General features: G+C 48.9%; 1 long non-coding RNA gene across 1 annotated transcript; it reads right to left on the reverse strand.

Moving 5' to 3' along the window:
* Positions 1-7,279: 7,279 nt before the first annotated feature.
* On the reverse strand, positions 7,280-25,593 carry LOC141730060 (uncharacterized). Its single transcript, XR_012581519.1, has 5 exons — positions 25,433-25,593; positions 24,817-24,912; positions 14,309-14,450; positions 13,729-13,828; positions 7,280-7,462 (listed from the first exon to the last, which is right to left on the reverse strand). It is a non-coding gene; the product is annotated as an uncharacterized LOC141730060 (long non-coding RNA).
* Positions 25,594-25,820: the final 227 nt, after the last annotated feature.

The following is a 25,820-nucleotide window of genomic DNA, read 5'->3' on the forward strand; positions in this document are numbered from 1 at the left end:
TTGCTGGGGATTTTTCTCCCTGAAAGGAAGTTCATGAATATTTCAGACAGCAGGGACATGAAGATCTGCCCCCATGGACATATCCACAGTCACCCCGTGGGAATTCAGTCCCATCACTCACTATCCAAAAAGCCCAGAGATGGCCACTTGGTCTGATTTCATAACCTCAGAGTACATCCAGCTTCAGCTCCCAGGCTTTTCTTCTTCCTGCCTGCTCAGAATCCCTTTTTCCTTTAACAGGAGTTACATAAACACTCGACTCCCAGAAGCACTGCTGTAGGAAAACAGGAATACTCTCATGAGCCTCCAGCATCCCTCTCCAGCCTGCAAAGCTCAAAGGACCCAAGCCATGAATTCATGCATCCAGAAAAACTCTCAGGAATTCTTAAGGGGACTCCATTAACTGCATGCAAAAGAAAACCCCAATGAGGAGTGATTGGGAGTGTTGTTTTTAAAGCCAATTCAAGCTGTAAGAGCAAGAGGTGCCTTGATGGTTCACTTGGGGATCTCCTGCAATTCACCTGGATGTGGACATGAAAATAGGATTTAGACAAGACAGATGCGCACACAAACAGCCAAGAGGGGTAGAAGGGCTGAATGAACACACAGCTCTGGGGTTTCAGTGGTTATATACAGATATATCTATTATTTTAAAGCATATATACATTATTAGGTAGATGCAGAGATGCTCAGAAGTGTTTTAAGATGACCTGGTAAGGTCTCAGTGTGAAAAATCACCTTTCCCAGAATTTGCTCCTCTTCTTCCTTGCTTTCTCCTCTTGGATTAGAGAGCCAGCAGACTGGACTATAAATGAACACTCAGCAGCACTGGCCTTCTCCCAAGCCTTAAATTGTTTATAGCCCATTCGATCTGCACTTACAGCCTTGGATCTGCTAATCTAATTGCATCTTCTTTCTATGGCTGGGCTTTTTTCTTTTTAAACACCATCTTATCTAATCAGCACCATTTGCATTGTGTGAAGTCTGTACATGCTCCAGGAACCCAGTCAATCAGATTTAATAAATCAAAGAGCTTTTTTTCTAAAGCTCAGCAATTTTTTTTTTTTTTTAATTTCAGCATGAATACGTATGCTTAAAATAGGGATTTGCAAAGATTCTGCAGGACTGGGTTTATTTCTCATTTTTTGGGAGTGATGCTGAAGTGTGGCTGGAGTTTTTGTGTTCCTGCATCACATCTCCCTCTGCCCTTCCCAACCCCCAGAGCAGAGATGCTGCCGTGACCTTTTTCCATGTGAAAAACTGGGATAGGCACAGGTTGCGTGGGGTCACGGCAATGGCTCTGAGCAAGGAGAGGGCCACAGGACTCCAGCAGGACTCCAGAACAGGCAACAGGAGGCAACAAGGTGGGGATCCCAGGAAAGCTCTGCACACACTCCAAAGGCTGGTGCAGCGCGATGGGAGCGGAACCAGAGAGTGACAAGTGGCCTGATGGACCTCAGCTGATCTCCTCACTTCTCCACTGGCTCCTGCTGCCCTTAGCCACCTGGGTTTCCTGAGAGGCCAAAGACACATCATCCCTTAGGTCTTAACCTTCCAGGCTGCTGCAGCTTGCTGGCTCCTGATTTATTAAAGCTCTTCCCCTTCCAGTGCTGATTCCTGCAGCAGAGAATGTTCTTTCTCCCCTCTGGGCAATTACTGAGCACAAACATCGGCTTTTAATTTCAAGAATTAAGTTCCCATTAAAAATGAAATCCTTAGAAGCTTAATTACCGAAATTTTTAGGAAGGGACTGTGATCCTACTTGCAAAGACCACGCAGATGCCTTTAACTTGGCAGATCAAACTAGGCACACATTTGCTCTCATTCTCCAGAGTCCTTCCTCCATGCCTGCAGTTTCTGCCCAGATTTGATCTCTAGTTTCCCTAAAAGGGGCAAAGTATCTACAGCTGAAGTCTACAGGTTGTTCTCCAGCCCACTTCTGAAACCTGGTGGGAAAGAAACAGTGTCACCTCAGCTCCTTCTGCCACTTCCCAGCTACAGCAGACATCAAAAGAGAGGTTTGTCCAATACTCACACAGAATCCTTTGAAAAATTCACCCAGGTCTGTGTGAAAAAGTAGATTTCTGCTGGTTAGTCATAGCATGACCAGCCCATGGCTCTCTTTTGTTCTAGACCTCGTCCTGAAGGGTTTGATTCAGGAGCAGTGGCACCACAGCCTTTGCCTCTTGGATCTATTCTAAATGGAGAATCCCAACTGTCCCCTGTCACAAGGCTCTGAGTGGGATGAAATTAGGGTCAGGATGAGGCCAGAACACTGATCTGGGTTTCTTGGGTGGTATTTTTCCACTATCAACAAAAAAAACCAAAAGGACAAAACACCCACATCTATGACTTATCCACCAACTCAATCACCTCTCTCTTACCACAGCTAAAATATCAACATCCCAAAGACTTCACAGCCTTCTCCTGCCAGACCAGCTGAGTCCCAGCCTGGTGAGGAGGGACAGGTGTCCTCTTTTTCCTGAGAGAGCTGATCCTGAGCTTCAATTTAAGTGGATTTCAATAGACTGGAGCCCAACAGGCTTCCAAATTATTCCCATTTTCTTTCTGGGTGTGTTTGGTCACCGAGTCTTGCTTCTCTCCACAGGGAAATCACTCACTAAACCTTCCTGCTTATTTAAACCTCAGAAGCCTCAGTCCACTGCCATTTTGCCACCTGAGACCAAAAACCTGGAGTCCCTGAGCCATTGAAAGCAAGATGCAATTAGCACCAATTCTGCCTGGCTCGCTCCCTCCTATTTCATGCCCATGTCTGAAGCTCCTTCCTTTGTGAGCTCTAATGCGTGTTTAATGTGCAACTTAATTATTTGATTACAACAGCATAATTGTGTAATTGTAATGTATTGTGCAAGTTGGCTGGAAGGAGAAGGGAGACATTTGCTGAGTGACGTGGAATCCACATAACAACAACAACAGCATAGAGGACACAGAAGAAATCCAAGGAGATTATAATTTGGAGGAATAGTTAAGAAAATGGGCACTTTGGAAAATGAAAACTAATTGGATTTTTAAAAAATCTTGATAATTAATTTATTCTACCCTCTTGTTGTGTTGTGATCAGTGAGAAATTCCCTGCTAGTTGCCAAAGCAGGAGCAAGTGTGGCTGTGCTGGAAGTGTGGGGCCAGGCAGCCTGTCCTGTCCCTGCCACATTCCCCCAAGGAAAACTCCAGATGTGCCCAAACTGTTCTGAGCTGGCCCTCAAAAAATGGCAGCAGAGCAAACACACAGAGGTTTCAGTGGATCAAAGGCTCCCAAAGGCTCAGCCATGACCACGTGCGAGCCAACGGAGCCAAACAACTCCTATGGAATAACCTGGCCATGGAAATAGGGAAAGATGCACACAGGAGCTCATGGCAATTAATCACAGAGCAGTAATTCAAGTACCTGCATGAGCCCTCTGGGCCATCTCACTGCAACACTGTTTGCTCTCCAACATCTGGGCTTTGGATCAGAATGTTCCTGTCCATGGACTGAACCCAAAAATGAAGGAAAAACCCTGGAAGACTGTGATCAAGGTAAGCAAACAGAGATGGGAGCTTGCTGCTAGGATTGCAAACCACATCTTGGAGATCAATCCTGAGCCCAGCTCCATGAGCTCTCCAGTTTCTCCTGCTCCCCTTCAAACGACTTTAATGAGTCCCTGTCCTGCAGCAGCAAGGAGAGCCACATTCCCAAGGAGACCCACATTCCCAAGGACACCACATCAATAAATAAGAGGAGCAGCAGCTGAGACAGCCAGCTCAGCCTCCTCATCCCACATCTGGTGAGGCACAGTCTGCCTGCACCATCCCCAGTTTCTGTGGGAGACACGGCCCTCAGGAATTATTTTAGGGAGATGACTGAAGCTGTTTCTCATCAGCAGTTGATGGATAACTGGCAGGGGCTCATCCCAGGAACGCTTCCCACAGCGAGGGCTTCTCCCGCTGCAGCACAGCTCAGACAGATCTGTACCCAAATCCTGGCAGCCACACACACCCTGCCACTGCCTCCTTCACAGGTGACATTTCCACACAACTGGGGTTACACTCGTGCCCATTTCAGCCAAGTTTCTCCCTTGCCAAACTACCCTCCCAAGGCAAGCTCTGGCAAACAAACTGTGGGATTCCAACCCATTTCAGAGCCTGCTCTGGTCTGAGCACAAACTCCAGTGAGGAGCACTGAGATTCTTCCAATGTCAGCCACACAGGGAGAGGCAGTGACAGCCTGTCCATCTGCCAGCTATCTAAATAAGATTAAGGAGCAAACTCTGGGATGTGGAAGAGGTCTCTCTGCCAGTGACAGTGAGCTCTTGTAGCCATGCCAGCCAGGGAGGGATAGTGAATGGAACCAAATAATTGCAGTTATGCCCAGACTAAATGTGCCACGATTTTAATTCATACTCTTAGATGAGACCCAGTTCCAGTCCAAAGGGACTGTTCCTCTCTGGGGTCTTTCCCTGTGTTCACACTAGGGTTAACAGCATAACACAATCATCAGGTAAAGCTTCCCTCCCCAGTTTGCCCATGGAAAGAGCTGCAGGAATACCGGGAGGCTCCACCCTTTCCCAGAAACAGACATTTTGGGATTTGAATCATACACCACAACCCTCAGAAATTCTGCCATTTCCAAGCTTGCAGTGAAGGAAACAAGGAAATATTTTCTACCAAAACAAGAAGTCAGCACTCAAAGATGATGCTTCAGAATAAAAGTATTTGTTTGGTGGAGTTTACTTTTTAAAGAATGTCATCTGAAGCCAGAGTAAAAACATTTCTGGTTTACAATTAGACAAAATAAAGATTTGTATGCACGCTCAGCTTAAAATAAAAAGGAAAAAAAAGAGGATTTAATGGAATCCTAACTGAGCAGATTTGGCATAACCCACGCATTCCATTGTTTCAGAATAAAAATGACAAGCAAACTCTCCGTGCTGAAGCTTTCTTGCTGTTTGGCTGACTGCAAGGCAAAAAGAGGCTGCAGATTGGCCTGGGCCATCAAGGAATTCCAGAGAATCTCTCTCAGAAGCAATCATGGCTATCAGCTCTAAAAGCCACCGCTGTTTCCTCTGCCATTCCAGAGGAGTTCATTAACATTTTGCTCGGGGACAAAAGAGGAGAGGCCTTCTCCCGTGGATGTGGGCAGCTGCTGGGCCCCCCAGCAGCATCCATCACCCAGCATGTGGGGTCTGGAGCTCCTGCCGAGGAACCAGAGTGTTTGTGTGCATTTCTGAGTGCCTGAGAGTTATGATGTTGTGCCAAGGCTTGTCTGACTCTTCGGGGAGGTCACTCAGACATGTTGTAATTCAACAGACGTGCAAGAAACACAATTTAGCACCATCTCTCCACCTTCCAACTACTGCCACTCCAAGGAAAAGGAAAACAAAATGTTCATAAGGCAGCAGTGGCAGGTTCCCCATCTCACAGGCCAGCTGCTGCCCAGCACACAGACAAAATCTGGAGATTTTGGGGAGGAGATTTGGACCTGCTGGGAGGAGATTTGGAGCTGCTTTTCCAGGGGAGCGAGCCTCAGGCTCATCCACTGGTGTGACCCCTCACAGCTTCCCTGCAGTGAGGGCTGCAAACTTCTGTCAGGGAAGGAAATCCGGATTAATGCTGCTGATTAAAAGGAACAGAGGACGTGGTGGGCAGGATCAAACATCTGCTCTTTAGTGGAGAAGATTCATAGAGGATGTCAGAGAATCATGGAATGGCGTGGATTGGAAGGGACCTTCCACTAGCCCAGGTTGCTCCAAGCCCTGTCCAGCCTGGCCTTGGACACTTCCAGGGATGGAGCAGCCACAGTTTCTCTAGGCCAGGGCCTCACCACCTTCACAGGGAAGAATTCCTTCCCAACACCAGTCTAAACCTCCTCTCTGGCAGTGGGAAGCCATTCCCCATGTCCTGGTACTCCAGACTCTTGTAAACAGTCTCTCTCCATTTTTCTTGTCAGCTCCTTCAGGTACTGGAATGTCCCAGTAATCCAAGATCAAACAACTCAGTATGAGCTACAGCCCAAAATTGTGTGATACTTGGCAATGCTCTGTGCCTCCATCATACCACTTCACATCCTTCATTGTTGCCAAAAAAACTGCTAAAATGGGCACAGAGCCTGTTCCAGATTTTGGAGCAGGTCTTTTTCACATGAGCATAGGGCACAAGCACTGCCAGAGAAAGCACAAGGCAAAGGGACTGGGACAAAGCAGTGAGCACAAACTGATGGCCAGGAAGTTCCAGATAAAGAGGAGGAAGAAGTGACTGAGCAGTGAACAGATTGTCCAGAAAGGGTGGGGAGTCTCCATCACTGAGGATATTCTGGGACCACAGGACCCACTGTGACATTCTGGGACATCCAAGACATTATTTTATCTGGAGAGTTAAGAGACCTCAAGGGAAGACCACAGAAATTATGGATTCTGATGCACTGGGAACACAAGACAGATACTCTTTCCCATTGGGTTGGAATCTCTTTCCCATTTTTCTGTTTTTTCCAGAAAAATCATCTAGCTTTGCCAAGGCTTCCCTGCTGGGAAAGGGTCCAAGGTCTCACAGACAAAGCCCACAAGGGAAGTTCCTCCCAGACAAGCAGGCACAAAGGTACCACCATCCCTGGCTGAGGAGGCTCCTCAGTGCCAGGCCTGGAGCAGAACAACAGCAGAAGCAGCACCATACTTTTACCAAGTTTCCTTCCAGTTCTCACTAAGTGTCAGAGGAATTATTCCCTGCTCTCCTTTCATCCTCCAAGAGAAGTTGTGGTGCTGTTTCTGGATTTTCTGTTGGTTCTTTGAGGATTAGACTCATCAGACCTCTGCTCTCAGAAGAAAACCCACCATCTCTCCTCCTTATAGACTCCATTTGTCTTATCCCATGCATGGCTCTGAAACATGGAAGTTTTCCCATTTCTCTGAAAATTGTCCTGACCAGTCACATCCCATCCTCTTCTCCCTCCTTCACCATTGCTGATGAGCCTCTTGGCCTCTACTCTACCCATAGGTACTTAATTGAAAAAAAATTACAACCCAACACTGCTCCTTATAGAAAAGCAGCTTTCCATGTAGGCATTAAATATCAATTACACGAGAAGCCATGCAGTGCTTTAATTACACTCATGAAAAATCATCCCATTAATCAAGTTTCTAATCAGCTAATTTCTCATAAAAAGGTGGAAACTGTTATTTTATCGATTAACTCTTACAAGTCACCCAGATGAATCAATTCCACTTTTTTTTTAATATATCCCATTTTACAACAGGAAAAATTCTTCCTTTATCAGGGACTTGCCTGAGTGTGAAATGAGTTCCTTGCTTCTTGTTTCTGGCATCGCTGTGCATCCCTCTGGGGCTTGTGGTGGAATGTGGGCTCCTTGCTCTCACACCCTCCATCCCAGCATCCAACATCCATGGAAAGGGGGCTGTCATCTTTCAAAGCTCTGATTTGGGAGACTGGGTCCACTCCAGATCAAAAAGGCCTGCAAAAATAGAGGGTGATACAAGAAAGAGCTATGCCTTTTGAGGGGAGATGAAAAGAGCTCAGCCCACTTAGTCCAGCAAAACAAAAGCCAAAAAGAGACATGGCTGGGGTCTGGAAATGCATGGAGGGCTGGAGAAGGAAAAAGGGAGGGAGGAAAATCAGGGGGGAAAGACCCATTCCAGCAGATGAACAAAGCAGCTGGGAATTAATATAAGCTGGAGTTTAGAAACACATGCTGAGACTTTCTAACAGTCTTCCCTTGGGAGTTGCTGGGCAAAACCTAAAAAAAGGGTTTTTGCATAACTGGGGCTCCTGCAAGGCATTTGCAATGGTTGGGGAGGAACATCAGGCTCCACGGAGCCTGTCCTGTCTTCACAGACGGTTTTCTGGGATCCACAGCCAGCCCAGACAAGAAGCCACTTGATTAATTATTGCTTCTGCTGACTTCTCCCACCTACTGCTCCGTTCAACCCCAATTATTCAAGATCAGCTCCTAACAATCTATTGAAGAGGTACAGCTTTTCATTTGCATAAGCAGTTTCAGCCAACACAGTCTGTTGAGACAGAAAATATACTCTGAATATTTAGCAAGTCTGATGGCATTTCAAGAGCATGTGATGGCACACAATTGATGACATCATGCATTTCTTCTGTTTCCTGAAGCTCAAGTCTAATGTGGCCCAGAACTTTACCCAAAGCTGATTGGCTCAGGGTTAAAAAAAAAAAATAATTAAAAGAAAGAAATGTACGCTGAGTGTTTTCACAGAGTGTTTCTAGATTTAGATGCAACTCCCAGAGAACACCATCCAGCATTATCAAATCTTGTACAGAACTGCAAAATTAGATGCAAAGCCCTGGAGTAGGAGCAGAGATTAGAGACAAGTATTTGTCTCCTTCTCCTGGGAGAGGTGCAAGGAGCTGCTCAGCTGAGGTCCCAGGAGGGTTTGAGCCACAAACCCACTGTCAGATCACACAACCCCCAGCCTGCCACTCCAGCCTGGCAGGTGGCTCCAGCTGCAGGAGCATGCCCAGGTTTCAGGGAGACCAGCTCCTGGCTGGGATTGGCTCCTGAGTGCTCATGAGCAGAGATATTCCCAGAGCAATACCTTTTTTAGCTGCTGTGACCTCTCCTCCAACACCAGAGTGTCCCTGGGGTGGATCAGCATTGGTGCAAAGGTCTCCACGTGCCCTCTCCCCTGTCCCAGGGCTCTTCTCCTGGCTCTGTTCCACACATTCCACAGCACTTGGAGCAGCCACCAGCCCATTGAGGGATGTTCCACAGGGGCCTGGCTGGTCCCTAGGAAGGGCAGCCAGCAGCACGCATCTGGCTGAGTGTCACATGGCCTTACACTATCACAATCCCTTCTCATCTCCCAAATCGTAGAATTTGCGAATGGTTTGGGTTGGAAGGGACCTTAAGGGCCTTCCACTATCCCAGGTTGCTCCATGCCCCATCCAACCCAGACTTGGACACTTCAGGGATCCAGGGGCAGCCACAGCTTCACTGGCCAACCTATGCCAGGGCGTCCCCACCCACAAAGGGAACAATTCCTTGCCAATATCCCATCCAAACCTGCCCTTTTCAGCACTGAGCCATCCCCCTTGATCTGTCACTTTATATCCTTGCCACAAGTCCCTCTTCATCTTTCTTGGACAAATCTCCCAATCCTATCTGTCTCCTGTGCATTTGGTGCTACAGTAACACCACAAATGACCCCAGCACTAGCAGGGACACCCTGGGAAGCTGCAGACACACAAATTCCCTTTTGCCTCCATTCCACAGGGAGCAGCCACCCCTCTCTCCTGCTCTGGCTCCCATCCAACAGCTACAGAAGCATTTAAAGCATGAGCAGCCCATGGCAGCGCACATGGGATGGTGCAGGACAGAGCAGGAGCTGGGAGAACATCTGGGATGGGGAATTGCCAGTGGAAAGGTGTGGGAGGGACAGCTTCACACCCTCCCAGCTGCTCTGAGACCGATGTCAGAGGTGTCTGACAAGTCTCATGCATAAAGAAGTGGCACCTGCACTGAATGGTCACATCCTGGCAAAGGATTAACACCTGGGCTGGCCCTGCTGGCAGCTTGTTCCACACTTTTTAAGGCACTGTGTGAGGGATGCTGGGCACTGAGGAGCTCTGATTGGGGTAAAATAGAGATCAACAGCAGGCTGAGAAACACAACAAATCCCTGAGGGAGCCTCCAGCATCCCAGGCTGTTCCTGATATCCTCAGATCCACCCTCTCACCTATGCAGATGGCTCAGAAAAAGGTTTTGTTCCTTGCTGTGAGGACCAATGCTATCATAAGCGCTGTTTGCATTGAAAAAAAGCATTTCCATACCACAACATGCCCAGGATAACACCCCTGGCCTCTGATTTTAACTGATACGAACCAGGAAATCTTTCCTTACCAATACCTGTTGGGTCTGAGGGAAAAAGCACCATATACCTACACCTGATTGCTCCAAAGCCCTACAGAGCATCCCTCCACACCCCCACCCCACCATCTTTCAATCTCACAGCACTGAAAGGAAAACCACAAAGCCATCCCAGAGAAACCTTCCTTCAAAGAGTCTGTAAAGAATAACGAGGTTGGAGGAGACCTCTAAGATCATCGAGTCCAACCCATGCCCTAACACCTCAACTAGACTACAGCACCAATGTCCAGTCTTTTTTTAAACATATCATGAGATGGTGATTCCACAATTTCCCTGGGAAGAGCACTCCAGTACTTTATTATTCTTTTGGTGAAAATTTTTTCCCTGATATCCAACCTATAACTTCCCTGATGTGGCTTGAGACTGTGCCCTCTGGTTCTATCAGCAAGCGACCCCACCTGATTACAGCCTTCCTTCAGGAAGGTGTAGAGAGCACTAAGGCCACCTCTGAGCCTCCTCTTCTCCAGGTTAAATAACCCCAGTTCCTCCAAAAGTTCCTTGCAGGATTTGTGTCCCCAGCCCCGCAAATGCCCCCCTGTGCCGCTCCCACTGCCCGCCCTCCCTCGGGGAGCCTTGTTGCAGCCCCAGGAACGCTTTTCCCTTGTGTGGCCCGGGACAGCATCCCCCAGCAGGGCATGGAGGGAGGGAGCAGGTCGGGCTGGAGGCTGTGGGGCGGACAATGGAGCGGCAGGGAAGGGGAGAGGCAGGGATGCTGCTGGGGCGGTATGCAGGGACGGAACGAGCCCGCTCCGAGCGGCAGCGCAGCCACAGCCGCCTGATTTATTCCCCGCCGCTGCAATTATTTATTCATCAATTAAACAGAAAGAACAGTGAGGCCGGATGCCTGCTCAGAGGTGGCATTTGGGGGAGGAAGGGAGGTACAAGGACCCCACCCAGGGATGGCGATCTGACACTTCTGCTTCCCCAGGCATAATGGTAACCTCTGATTTAATTAGCTTAATGGGAACGGGGTAAAAAAAAATAAAATAAAAAATAAATTAAAATAAAATCACACCAACAAAAAAAAAAAAAAAAAAAAAAAACACCAAAACAAAACAGAACAACAACAACAGAAAAAAAAACCAAACAAAACAGACACTATTTCTCAGACAAAGGCTTCTCCTGATGCCCAGCACTGGTGTCAGACTCACTGTGCCTGCTCCCTGGACATCCCCTTGTCCCACATCCCGACTTACAGTCCCATATTCTCCTCCTGTCAGCACAAAGACTGCTCTGTGAAACGCTGCCCACAGGGGGATGCTCCTCTCCTCATTGCCCTTCCAGGAGATGTTCCCCAGCCACATCCAGCAGACCCCACCTGGGGACACCCTGACCAGCCAGGACAGGTTTTGGTGTCAGGGAAGGAGAGAAAAGTCCCCGGGAAACAAAGAGAGAACAATTAAATGAAACAGCTCGCTGCCACGAGATCAATGCCATTGAATAAGAGATTTTCAGGCCAAGCCTTGTGGGTCTCAGACACAGCCTGAACAAGCAAGGAAGAATTTGGAGAGATGATCGGTGCCAATGGACCCAAGCACAGCTTCCCAAGTGCCAGGTTTTGCTCTGGGGTCTGGAGCACACTTTGGGGAAGGGTATTTGCCTGCTGGCTCTTTGCCGCTTAGGAATCTCATTTTCCAGGATGTCAACAAGGCCAGGAGGGCCAGAACTGTACATTTGCCTTTCAGTGACAGCTGAACTACACAAAATCTGGCTCTGGGGCTCTTGGAAAGCTCAAGAAATACCGTTAAGACTTGCAATAAAACTGCTCTGCTTGGCAACAGGAGGCTTTTCTTATCCACCACTTTTCCATGCTCCTTCGTCTTGGCTCACCAGGAGCCAGGGTTTGGAGCCCAGCCTTCCCCCCAGCCCCTCACAAGTGAGTAAATCATCTCCCTGCCCTGGGAGAAGGAGAAAACAAGGTTCAACTGAGCTCCAGACAGGCTGGCATGGGGCAGAGGAGCCCCTCTCTGCAAGGTCCTCCCAACCCTCAGGCACAGCTGAGAAGGGGCTTCACCCCAAACTCGTGTGATCCCAACCCCAGCAGGCACTGGCCTGGCTCTGTGCTGTTATACAAATGGGCCTGTCAGTCATAAGTGGGTTTAATCTTCTCAGAGCAGGGGAATGAAGAGGTGAAAGAGACCTTGTGGGTCAGCAGTCCCTGCAAGTGCCACCTACAGCACCTCCATAGGGATCCTAAACAAATGCCACCCCAGAACCACCCCTGATCCAGCTGGAACAGCTCAGGGGACAGACTCTTACAATTCCCAATTGAATTGACTCTTACAATTCCCAGTGGCAAGGAGGAGGCTGATCCATCCCAGCACCAGCAGGGCAGTTAAACCACCATGTTCTCCCACTCTCTTCAGTGCTGCTCCAGGGTCAGCAGCTCCCCCAGCTCTGGCCATTCCAGAGCATGGTATTTAAATATTGAGCATGTTTAAAGATTACATGGGGGAAATTAATAATAAATATTACATGGGGGAGATTAATAATAAAGAGAATGAAAAATAATATTTGCCTCTAAGTGGGGACATCGCTCATAAAAACAAAAGAGGGAAGAAGAGCCTGTCCCCTGGGCTGCAAAATGTCACATCCTCACCTCCACTTTGTCACCACAGGTTCCTCCACAGAACGTACCAGTGACTTAAACCAAGAAACACAGCAGCTGATGGCAGAAGGGCTCCCTCTCCAAACCTGCAGCAGTGTGCAAACCCTCACTCCCAAGCCCTCCTTCACCCAAAACTGCCCCCCAAATCTGGTCCTTGTGCAAGGAGGAACCAAGCAAGATGGGTTCCCCAAGCTCTCCACCCACACAAAACCAATCCATATCAGTTAGACGAGCAAGAGATGTGTTTCCATGTCCTGAGGATGGCCCAAAATGTCTCTGAGCCATCCTGAGTCATACCTGAAAGCTATTAACATCTCCTCTTTTTGCTCTCCTGGAAGCTCCATTCCCAACATCTGCCATGCTTCCATGGCTGAGCAGGACAAGGAAAAGGCATCCCTCCTGAGGCTCAGACAGTATCCCACACACACAGAGTGAAATGCAGCTTTCAGCCCATCTCTGAAGCCCAGCAGAGGTGGGAGCAGGCAGCCTTGCCTTTCCTGGAAGGATCTCTCTCCAAAGCTCCTGCAAACAGCTCCACACACTTTAGTGACAGCATAATTGTACATTATCTCCTACAATTTCACTCTGACAATTTAGGGGACAATACAAAGAGCAGAGAGACTGTAATATTCATATTGACATTCCCCCAAAAAGCCGCCTTCCCTGGTAAAGCCCTTGTCTTATGAATATGGAAAGCTGCCTGGAGGCTTTGCTTAAACACAGTGTGTTGGTGTTTAATCAGAGGAGGTGGAGCGGGAGCAGCTCCTGCTCAACAACAGCCAGACACTTTTTAGGATGTGCAAGACATTCTCCATTTTCATGGACAACTCTGTTTACAATCCCTCCTCTAAAACAGCTTATAAAAGATTCACTCTGCCTCAGTTTTTGAAACAAGTGTTAGTCAGAGAAGATGATTCTGTCTGCTGTTCCTTCCCCGTGGGGATTTCTAATGAAAACCATTTTTTGTCTCAACTTTTCCTTACGAAACAAAAAGAATTTTGTTTTTTTTCTTCCTTGGTAAAAAAGATTTAAATACTTCAGCCACAGCCCAACATTCCGTGGATTGGAATGACTTCCAGAGTGCCTACAGAGAAGAGAAGAGAAAGCAAAGGAAGACTTGCAAGGGAAGAGTGGAGAAAGGAAGCACGGTGTTTTATGGACTGAGTGACCACCAAAAGTGAGCTGAGTTTTTGCTGGAAACCCAGTTTCCATGACTTACAGCAAGGATAAGAATTCCAAAAGTTGTCTATGTCCTATGGGGCACATCTCCCAGGAGCAGAGAAACTGGATCTTCTCAGGGCATTTTCCACTTATCTGACCTGGAGGACAAGTAAATACTTGGGCCAGCAGCAAAAAAGAACATTTCTTTTTCCTTTTTCCCCTCAAGGGTGAAATCCATGGAAGCTTGTTGCATTTTTGTTCAAGAGTCCAGCTTCCCCCATGTAGTTTCTCTCCAAAGTCCATGGATCTGTCTCCTCACCCTTGATGGACACCCAGCCCAGGGCTGCAGGATCCCACCCTGAAAGCCACAAGGAGGGTTTTCCCCCCAGCTTTCCTCTCTGGATGCAGATCCTGGCAATCAATTGTTTCCCTTCAATGCTGCTGCAGAGAAAGAAGAGTCTGGTTTTGACAGATTTATATTTAGACTCCCTTTCTTTCATTTTTTTAAAATTTATTTAAGGATTTCTGTTTACCTTCTGGGTAGAACTCTAAGTTCACCCACAGAAGCAACTACTGAACCATGGAAAACAACAAAAAGCAAAGGATGTACTAAAAAAAATCCATAGTATCTGTAATACCTCAATTAAGGGAGCATAAGTATTGAAGCCTGAAGTATCTTGATAATCTGAACCATCAATTCTGACAGCAGAAGGTGCCACTACTGGAGCTGGGAAAAAAAATCTTTGCCTTTCAGCTCATGAGCAGGAAATCTCTCTCACCCTGAAAAGACAAAAATAATAACTACATAAAAATATTGTTTTAAGTTCTGTCAAATTTCACATTTTTGGTTTGACATTCTACCTTTTGGTTTAATACTGGTAAAACTGTTTTTTCCGTGATCTCATGAACATTTTGATCTGTCAATATTGCTGGAAGGATTTAAAAGAAAAGGTTTTTCCACTTCCCTGAGCTGGCCAGTTGTCAGGGATTCAAGGATCTGGAGTGTAAAAGGGGTAAGCAAACTTCTGGTCATGGGCCAAATCTCAGAGCATAGGGCAAGAAAATCTGTTCAGATAGCACCAGTGAACTAGAAAACATCTTTAAAGATGGTCAAACACTTCCTCAAAGAGGCTGGGCATGGGAATTATGGGAAATAGTTGTGGTTTAGGGAGCATTTTGTTGTCTGGTGCTCTTTCACTCCAGTTCCTCCCTCTGAGGAGCAGCACAACAGACAGCATTGGTATTTGGAAAGCTTTTTTGGTTGTGCACCCATGAGTTCCTTGGACATGCCCCCTCCAGAAGCTAAATCCTTCCATTTGATATCCTTCCAGGTCAGCAGCCAATCTGTCACATCCCTGGTGTGACCTGGCTTTTCTAGGAGCTGGGAAGCCACAGGGAAGCTCTGCTTTGATCCCTGCAAAGGGCAGAGCAGCAAAGCCCAACCCTCAAGCCAGTGGATGAAGGGCACAGCTCCTTCCTCAGCCACCTGAAGTCTTTTCCCAATGATTCCAGGCAGGAGAAGGGGTTTTCTTCCTGGGCATGAGAAGAGGTTCAGCAGGATGCAGTGAGTGTCTTGCTCATGGCTTCAAGGCCAGGACAAAGTGAGATCCTGCTGGGACAGGGTGATGAGAGTGACCAAGAGCACAGAAACACTTCCAGACTCCCAGTTCCAAGGCCAGGACAAAGACAGATCCTCCTGGGACAGGGTGATGAGTGCCACCAAGAGCACAGAAACACTTCCAGGCTCCCAGCTCCAAGGCTTGGCAAGGCTGCCCAAACCTGGCTGAGTCCTGCCAGGTTCCCCACAGTTCTCGCCTCCTGCTCCAGCCCTGGATTTCAGCCCAGGTAAACACCATTGTGCTATGGCTGGGCTGGACCTGCAGGAACCTTTTCCCAGGTCACACTGGACTAATACTCTTCCCAAGGAAAAGAGAGGGATTTTGCCTCTTCCCATGCTGAGCTGGATATTGGGACCATCCACCCAAGCGCAGAGCACAAGCTGGGCCTGCCCAAGAGCCATATGTCAGGAGTGGGAAGGACATTCCAACCCACTCACCATGGAAATTGTCCCTCTCTGCCCCCCAGGCACCAATCCCACCCATCTGGCATGGGCCCCAGGGCTCCCTGGGCCATCAGCTGCCAGCCAAGGACACAGGCTGCACTCCTCCACTACTCTCCCTCGAGGGGACCTGAAAGGATGGAACAAAACCACCACCAGGAATTCACATCAGGTGTTTCTGCCTCTCTCCAGCCTTAATGCAGCAATGGGCACGGTGGGCTGTTCATAGGGAGCAGTAACAGCAGCCAGCCTTGGCATTCCCCAAGGGATTCCATTGGGGCCATAAGTACAGGGGCACAAATCCCTCATTCTGGGCCACTTGCACCACTGTGTCCCAGGCACAGGGGGACAAATCCTTCAATCTGGGCTGCCTGCACCACTGTGTCCCCAGCACAGGGGGACAAATCCCTCATTCTGCTGGAACACACAGCCATGAGTGCTTCCAGAGTGGTGCTGAGACCTCTCAGCCCCAGGCAGCCACTCACCCCTCCATCCCAGCACCTGGTTTTTCCCAGAGCTGAGCCTGCTGGAAGCACCTGGCCTCAAGCCACCCTGGTTAGTGCTGTGTGATGGAGGATGAACTCAGGAGCTCGAAGCACAGCTTCATTTTATTGCAATAAAGAGGAATCAAGTAATGACAAGGCAAGAGCTGAGCGATGGGCTAATGGGAGAGCTGCCACACAGCAGAGCCAAAGGATACCAGCTCCTCCTGCTCTTTGCCTTCACCTGCTGCTTGGAATTGTCTGTGGAAGTGCCAGACTCTGAGGAGAAAGCTGTCACTGAAGGATTAAATCACGGACAATTTATGCTCAGCCTTTGAGCCCAGCAGCTTCCTCCAGCCATGGAATTAATGAGGGCCCCCCCAGCCCTACCTGCTGCCCACCTGCCCAGCCAGGCTGCACCCCTGCTTGAAGCTCCCTCACCATCACTACTGCATTACCAGTGCTTGCTGGAATTGCCACTGAGGAATAGTGCCAAGCTCAGGGCATTTGCTTTCATCACAAGGGAGAGGTGGTCCTGCTCACACAGACACAGCTCTGCTCCGAGGAGAGGCTTGCAAAGGAATGCAAGGGTGAAGGGTGAAGTTTGCTGGCAGGGTGAAGGGCTCCCCCAGGGCAGGTTTGGTTTTACAATTCCTTGGCCAAGCAGATTTTTGTGGTGCCACATTCTTTGCCCTACTAAGACCCCAGGCAAGCTCACTTACCCTTAATCAGGGTCACCTCCTGGCCCTCTCAGCAGCAGGGCCATTTGGGGAGAGCCATCATTACCCCAATATGTCACAAAGTACAGTCAGAAACACCAGAGTGCTGCCAGACTCCAGCATAAAAATCCAGCTCCACTCCCTCCAAGATTGTTTTAGCTGAGATGCTCCTTGAACTGGAACCACAGAAATAACTTGCCAGTGAGAAACCCAAGACCTTCAGGGGCAATCCAGGTATCCATCCTAATTCAATTTTCCTGAAGAAGCAGAGTGTACCAGGACAATCAGAAAAGCAATCTGTAGTTTTCCTCGGATGCCTCACAGCAGCCCTAACGGAAGAGCCACAAATGAGATGTCCTCCCCCACATCAAAATGAGATTTTAGCAAAGCCCACCTCCACAACAGATTAATAAATATGCAGACAGTTTGTGCCAAAAAAACCCAGATCCAAATTCCCATAGAGACAGGGAAGAAGGGGATAAGAAGCCACTTTGTAACCTCTGTGATTGATATCTGATCCTACAAACAGCCAAGTGCACCAAACTTCAAAGGGGTTGAGAGAGGATCTGACCCTCTGTTCCCTATCATTTTTATGCACTTTGGATTTCACTCCCACTGAGGCATCCACAGTGCCCAGCTGGCTGAACAGGAAGCTGATAATCTTGGGGTATCACCAGTTTAGTGTGATAATAACAGCAGGCATGGCCTAGCAAGGAGAAGGACCACAGGGAAACCAGCATCACCCCCGTGGATCCCACGATGGAGCCCCCTCTTGCCCATGGTGTTCTCTTCTAAACAGGATAATGGCACTGCCTGGCTTCCATGGGCCCTGGGAGGAAGGGGAAACACACTCAGCTGCTCAGGCACTGTGCTCACAGGAGCCAGGCAGGCCTTTCACCCGAGCAGCACATTAAATATAAAAGAGAAGTCACCATGGATGTTAATGTATGGCATCGGGATTTATTCCCCCCTCCTGTTCTCAGCACCACGTGACAACATTAATTAAATGTGTTTCTGACCCTGCTGCGCTTCTTTAAATATTTGCCATTCTCCACAAGCAGTGTTTGGTTAATGAAATGAAATTAATGAGCTCATTAGATTGTGCTGTAATCTTTCAGAGGCGAGCCCAGCGCTCGGAATCGCTGCTGCCTTTCTCCGCTCTCGCGCTTTAACTCGGCACATTCAGCTCCACAAGCAAGGGCTGAGCAGGGCAGTAATCAATTAACAGGGCAGCAGGCACAGGAAGGGAAGGAGGAGACACCCAGGCCAAGGAGAGGCAGCTGGGTGACTTTCCCACGGGAGCTGGTCCCGTGGTTCCTGGCGCTCCCTGGCACGCATTGCTCGTTTGGCGCCTGCTTCTCCAAGGTGAGGATCAGCTACAGGAGCTGAATCCATGGCTACATCCACCCTGATTTGTATGGGAAAGCCAACAAGCCTTGGGAAAGAAGAACGGGGCTTAGAAACTTCCAGACATGCCTCTAACAGCAGCCCTGCCTCTGGTTCAGACACAACAAGGGCCGCACTCCCCGAGGCCACGGGGTTGTCCCCCACCAGTGATCCCTAAACCTCTTCCTGGAGCAAGAAAGCCAATGGGGCCCATGTCCCTCCACCAGGCAGCTCCCTGTGCTCTATTTGATGATTATTCACCCTGATTCCCCTCATCCATCCATCCATCCATCCATCCATCCATCCATCCATCTCCACATTTCCCCCCAGCTCAGAGCAGATTCCATATCCTGGTGTCCAGCACTGAAGTACAGCCCCAGGAGCAGCAAGGGAGGCTCTTTGCCTCTGGGCTGCACCAGTTCACCCAGCCAACATGATTCCCATCTTTTTCTCTTTGAGCAGGAAGGATTCTCCCCAGAGCACTGCTCTGTTTTCCCATTGTCTTGTGAAGCTTCCTCATAGAATTAACTCAGATCAAAGAGTCTGCACAGCAGCACAAAATCCTCCCAAGGGCAGGGAAAGGAGGAGGGGGGTGGACAATAAGACAAAGAACGCTCCAGTAAATCTCTTTCCAAGAAAGCAAATGGGGGTCGTTCCTGCATGCACATAAACCCCTCAGCTCACAGCCTGTGTTAGCTATGGTGACTCCCAATAGCTCCAGAGGAATTCCGGGTAGGAAATGTATGCAAATCACATTCTCTCCATGGCTGTGCTCACCAACAGATTGGATCACAAAGCTTTATCAGGCTCCCGTCCCTGGGATTTTGTCATTTACCTTTTAGCCCAAAGGACATGTGATGGTGAGCCAGGCCTGCTGGGATAAAGCAAGAGGGTGAGGAGCACAGCCAGGAGGGAGTCAGAGGAATGTTGAATCACTGAAAAATCTCCAGATCAAAAAAGAAAATGATAACCCAAGTCCCCACAAAAGCCACACTCATCAATTGCACCAACCTCCTGCAACCAAAAGATGGTCTCAGAGGATTCTTGAACTGTGCCCCTTCTGCATCTCACAGGATTATCCCATTTTGGTTCAAACAATCCAGAGCTGTCTCTCTCTGCTTATCCAGGGGGACATCACAACTCCCAAAATGCCAGGCTGGGTTCAAACATCTCAGGGTTAGCCAGGTCTTTCACAACCCTTCACATGCTACCAGCCCACCCAGCAAGGTTTGACTTTGCTTTAAAGCATCCCTGCCTTTGGTGACTGATGATTAAACAGAGAGAAAAGCACAGCTATCATTTATCCACGACCTTGGAAGGGCTGCAAATAACACTGGCTGGCTGATGGCAGGTCCCCCGGCCACAGAGTGGAGGAGTGGCTCTCAAGGGCAGCAGGGAGAATAAATCCAGAGGCCAAGCTGACAGCTCACCCCACTCTGCTGCACAGAGGAGCTGCACACACCTGGCAGGTGGGAGAGATCACCTGAGGCAGTGGGAGCCACATGGGAGATGATGCACAGAGGATGAGCAGGGGTGGAGAGTCACCACAACTCCTGGACAACCCTGGAAATAGCAGTGCTGGACCTCCAAGGGGCTCTCCACCAACAAACTCAGCAGCAAAGCTGTGGGAGACTCAACAAGGGCAGCCATTCATTTCACTGAGGATGGCCTCTGAGATGGTGTTTGCTGGGAATGAGTTACTCCAAAAGGGGAGGTAAGTGAGTCTTTCCACCCCAGAGCAGCACAAACAGCATTTGTCACCACATTCATATCATATCCCTGAGTTTACAGCTGGATACTGCCTTCCATCTCCCTTCAGAGGCAGCCACAACACAAAAATCAGGTACCCATCAGCTAACAGAGCTGATTTTGCCCTTTGCATGCTGTACAGAATCCATTGGCTGGGAGGCAGAGCATGGCCAAGCACACCAGCAGGCTGGTTTGGGCACCTGGGAGGGTTCAGTGCCAGGAACCCATTTTCCAGAAGCCAACACCACCCCTCTGATAGGTTTGGGGTCCCAGCCCTCGTTCACAGAGCAGCCGTGCCTTCTGTCTTCATCCTGGTTTAGTTGTGTGAGCAACACTGCTTCCACAGCCTTGCTTTGTTTCGAGTGGGTGAACAAATCTTCAATCTTGTTTAAAATCAAATCAAAATTCAAATTTTGGCTCAAGTACTGCAGCCTGCTTGTGCTTCAGCCTGGCTCCTACAGCCAGAGTGAATTAATGCCCACACCCCTGTGAGCATCTCCTGGCAAGTGACTTTGCCCTCACCCCTTGCCCTTTGGTTTTTCCCCCAGGGATGGGGAGCTGCAGGGATGCACAGCAGCCCAAGCAGGAGATGCCTTTGTGGCAGCTGGAAGCAGAGCTGGAATCCACGGGGCGGGTTTGGTACAGATCCTTACAAATGCAACTGCTCTTCCGAAGTGTATTTATATCTTATCTGTGCTGTTTACCCATATGTTCAATAAATCATTATTCATTATCTGATAAGGTGCTTGCAGGGAATTTCTAAGCCAGGCTTACAGTTAGCACAGGGTGCGGGACACGCTGGGAATACAAATGGAAAAATAAACAGAGCATCTGTCTCCAGCGAGGCTGCTGTGCTGCCAGGGGACTGCGGTGACATTGCCAGCCAGGAGACCAAAGGCTGGGTCACCCGGCCTGCTGGGCTGGGGACAGCAGGCCTGTGTTATGTAGAACAGCCTCCTTTTCAGCTAATTACACATCCCAGATCCCTGCCGGTGATAGAAGTGACACTACAAAGCGAGCCACGTTTCCTCTCTTCTGCTCCTCATTCATCTCTGCCCTCACCACAGCCAGGCAGGGACAGGCTGTGCTCCTCAACATCCACAGGAACCCTGCAAAAGCTTCAGCCTGGGAGCAACGAGGGAAAAACTGGGGGTGCAGATCTGAGACAGCTTGAACACAGACAGTAAAACTCCTCATTGTGCTGTCTGTGGCCCAGGCATTAAACCAGAGGAGAAATACTAGAGCAAACCCAGAACCAGCTCTGACCCTGTCCATCCTTTTGCCTGTTCCAGCATGAGAAGGAGACACGGGAAGCACCTGGAGATGCTGCTCCATGGCACATCCCACTTCCTGCTGTCTCCCCTCTGATGCTCCCTCCAACACCAGGAACCCAAAGTGGCTCCATTTAGGCCTGGCAAAGCCTTCAGTGCACCCATGGCCTCTCACATCCCAGCTAATCCAAGGATTAGCTGCACTGGAGGGATATTTCCATGTGGAATGGGGGGAGGAAAGTGGAGGGAGAGGGTAGGGAGTCAGGTTCAAGTCATGTGAACAGCAGCCCCAGCACGTCTTCAAAACAGGCTACAAGGAAGTGTGACATCCAATTTCTTGGGAAGGGGAGGCAGAACGGTAATTAAATTTCTGATCTTGTTAGCCAATTTCTCCAATCACTGCCCCTGAACTGGAGAAGGGGAAGGGAGAGGGGAGACGTTTGCGTCAGCGACGCTTGTGAGGGAAATTAGGTTTTCACGGATTATTGGGTTAGTTCCACTTCTCCCACTTTTTAATTTATTTGTCTGTATGTGCTGCAGAGCTGAAAGGCCGAGAATTTTTCCCCCCTTTTTTTTAATTAAAATCTGTAGTTTTGGAAGATGAAAACTTTGGAAGGGGGGGAAGATTGCAACAATATAACCATGTCAGCCAAAATCTACTTCCCTCCCAAACTTTTGTTAATCCCTCTTCAAAACAAGAGCCTAATAAAATCTCTCACTAGCACTCAAAATAGCCTCTGGATATTTGTATAAAAGAAAAAACTTGTGAATGAACTTTTTTCTATCTGAAAAAAGAACAGAGTTCACTTGCTTACCTCTACTTGCAGGTTAACATTTGGGTTGTTCTTTTTTTTTTTTAATAAATTTTCCCTTAATGCTACAAAAGAAATTCCAGAATTGCTGCCTGTGCAACCCTGGGCCTCTATTATTTCTCAAAAGACAGTAACACTGCCCCTCTTTCCAATTTCCTTAGAAATAGAGGAGAAGACTAAAATGTGCCTATGGGCAGTGTTCAAGTAAATTATCTGTATGATTATTTCCAACTGCCTGCTGCGTGGTTTCCTAGGAACAATGCCAAGGGGCTATTTTGTTTAAGGTTTCTCAATTTGGGATAAAAGAGAAACAGTGTAGTTCACACAGTGCCCAGACTTCCACCTTGATGAAAGGTTTGGAAAGTAGGAATGGCTGCACTGCTCAGCCACAGCTGGAGGAGGCCTGCAAAGGCATTTGGGAAGCCAACAAAGGCTGGAAAGAACAACTCCTGGAAAACAAAGCAGCACAGCTGCAGTGGGAAAGAGCTGGGATAAGCTCTGGCCAGAGAATCATTGAATCATTAAGATTGGAAAAACCTTCAAGATCATAAAGTCCAACCTCCAGCTGAATCCCGCCATGCCCGTATTTCCAAGTGCCACATCTGCTTCATTTCTGAACATCTCCAGGCGGCCTGTTCCAGCGCCTGGCCATTCTTTCAGGGAAGAAATTTTCCCAATATCCAACCTGAACCTCCCATGGTACAACTTGAGGCCCCTTCCCCTTTTCCCAGCACTTGCATCCCACACTGACCAAGGACATCCCACATCCCACAAGGACAGTGTGTCAGTGCCTGGGTGGGATCAGGAGCCTGTGGGACCATTGCACACCTCAAGGCAGTGCTGGACAAGCACTCTGAGCTGACCAATCCACAGATATTTGGAAAGTAGAGTTGGGCTGGTTCTTTCCCCTTTGCCCACTCAGCGTTGTGGATCACATCCACCCACCAGTTTGCCTGTGAGGGAAATCCGCACCCATCTCACCCTGAAATCTTTACAGATAAAATCACATTAATTCCTAGGACCTTTAACAGGGATAGACCCATGGATGAGACCCCTCAGGTGGGACAGAAAAGAGCCCAAGCCAAGATCACACAAAACTTCCAAGCAGCTAAGGACAAAAGCCCAGATTATCCCACCCAGCTTCAGCTACACTAAGCCTGGTCCATTTTCCATGGAGAATGGAGGTGACACCTCCAGACAGTGGGAGAGCTGGCCAAAGGTAACTTCTGGAAAGCCTTTAAACAAAGCCAAACACACATAAAAGCAGCACCCTGCTCTTCCTTCACAATCAGGGTGAAAACTGAGGCTGAATTCCCCTGATTAAGATCCTCATCATGGCCCAGCTCCGAGCTGACCCACCCTCATCAGGCTTTGCTCTTTGGAAAAAGCTAATTCCAATGGCAGCCAGGAGGAAGGGAATTTACACTGCTCTGCTGTGACCCAGACTTCACAGCCATTCAAAGTGAGCAGCCACAGCCATTAAAAACTTCACTTCATGCACTGAAGAGGCTCATAAAGAGAGTGTGAATTCACAGAGCTCAGAAAGCCCTTTCCCTGCCTGTCCCACAGCCTGCCTTTGTCTGAAATATGGAATAAAAGGGAGCTTCATATTTTACTTCAGACTTGTTTCACTCTCCCCTTGTTTTCTCTGCAGGCTGACTAAAGAGGAAGTGATTTATAAGGGGAAAACGAGGGGAAGTGGTTCTAATTAATTTGCCATAACCGTTACAGCTGTACTGGCACCCAGCAAACAGAGGGCAACAGTGCCCAGACAGAGATGCAGTACCCTGGAAGATTCCACAATAATCCTGCTCCAAGACAGAATAAAATCAATTTTTCCCTTTGTCCAAGGGGCCTGGCACCTGAGCTGTCATTTTCCACACAGAGTCGGCAGGAGAGGGGAACAGAAAGAGGTCTCCAGCTCCAACCTCTCCTTTCAGGCCCTCCTTTCCCTTTCCAAGGAGGGCTCAGAGTTCATTTTCAAGTCAGGTCAAGTTCAGGGTGTAAGGAGAGAGTCCAGCTAAAGAAATCTCAATCCAAGCCTAGGATGAGAAGCTTTACCAAAAGGCTCCCTCAGCCCCTTCCATCTCCCAGCTGGGAGGAGAACCGGGGCACTGCAGAGCCAGGGGGAGCAGAAAGGCCATTTTGTGTCCAGGAACAAATGTGTTTGTTCTGCTTTCAGCAGCGTTATGGCCAGGAGAACGGGCCTTGAGGGAGCCATCCATCACAGACTGCAGGTGCCTGGCTTCAGGAGGGGGAAACTCTCCAGCTTTCCTGACTGTGAGTGCCAGAAGTTCTGTATCCAAACTTCATCCTGACCTCAGAGGGTTGGCCCACTCCGTGGGAGGAAACAAAGCCTGGGCATAATCAGAGCAAGCTCATAATTAAAAGTGCTCTTGCTTTTATGAGCTCCCAGGTCACCAAGCTGCCATGAGAGAAGCTGTTTCCATTTTCCCTCACTGCACAGGGGGAAGGAACAGCCTGGCAGGTGCCAGAGCCTGGTGTTTGCAGAGGGCAGCCCTGCTGTGACCCCTGGGAGTCTCTGCACAGGGATTTTTATGGGTGGAAGGTGTGGGGAGCAGCTAACCAGGACAGGTTTAACAGGGAAATCCAATAATAGCAGGGAAAAGAGTGCAAAATTCAATTAACACTGGGCATTCCCACTTACCAGAGGCATAGTGTCCTCAGGAAGAAAGCCAGGTTCCTGCCAGCTGTCCCACAGGAGCAGACACTGCAGCTCTGAGAGTGTGATAAGCTCCAGCTTCTGTAACAAGTTAAAAAAAAAGACACCAATATTTGCCCAGCACTTTGCTGGGGCTGAGCTCGATTATGCTGTGCTGTGAGAGATTAACACAGCCAGATTGCTTTGTGGACTCACTGCTTCCCCACGGCCCCAGGCAGATTTTCCTCTTCATGCTTTGGAAAAGGTCTCAGGACGTGAACCTGCGTTCAGCAGGGAGCCTGAGCAGCTCCAGGGGGCTGCTATTTCCTCTCCACCTGGGATCCAGGCAAGCCAGCACCTTCCCCAGGGGTCTGGCTGATCATCTCCTCCATCTGGGACAAGGACAGCCCCAGGCAGGACTCTGTCTCCAGCTCCTAGCCCCATGGCTTTGGGAGGTGGTGGGCCCTTCTTCCAGGCAAGAGACTCCAGGTCCCAGGAGGAGCAGCAGATCCCAGCAGCTACAGGGATTTACTTTAATTAAAGACATTTCTGTGCCTTCTTGGCAGTTCCTGCTATGCCAGTGGGAAAAGCAAAAGCCACCCAAGAGAAAATGCCACTGTACCTGGCTGGTGCGACAGGATGCTCCTGCAGGGAGGCAGCTGCAGCAGGATCTCTGGGGAAGAAGGAAAAAAGCTCCAAATGGAAGAACCCCAGGGAAGTACTGAGGACACTGGCACAACCATCAAAGCCTATGCTGTGCCACCTTGAGAAAGGAGATTCCAAAACAGCTGAAGGGGAAAAAAAAGAAAAACTTTAATTAGAAAATAATTAATCACTGCAATTCTTCGGGGACAGCCCGTGGGCCCTTGCAGGCAGTGCAGCAAAAACAGCTCTTGGGACACCAGAGTGGCACACAGGGACAGGGGACAAAGAGATGCTCAGGGAAGGGGCAGGATGGAGCTGTCCTGGTGTTAAGAAAACAGTGGCTTTATTCCAGAACCCAAATTAAA

The sequence above is a fragment of the Zonotrichia albicollis genome, chromosome 9 (genome assembly GCF_047830755.1).
Source record: "Zonotrichia albicollis isolate bZonAlb1 chromosome 9, bZonAlb1.hap1, whole genome shotgun sequence".
Classification (NCBI taxonomy): domain Eukaryota; kingdom Metazoa; phylum Chordata; class Aves; order Passeriformes; family Passerellidae; genus Zonotrichia; species Zonotrichia albicollis.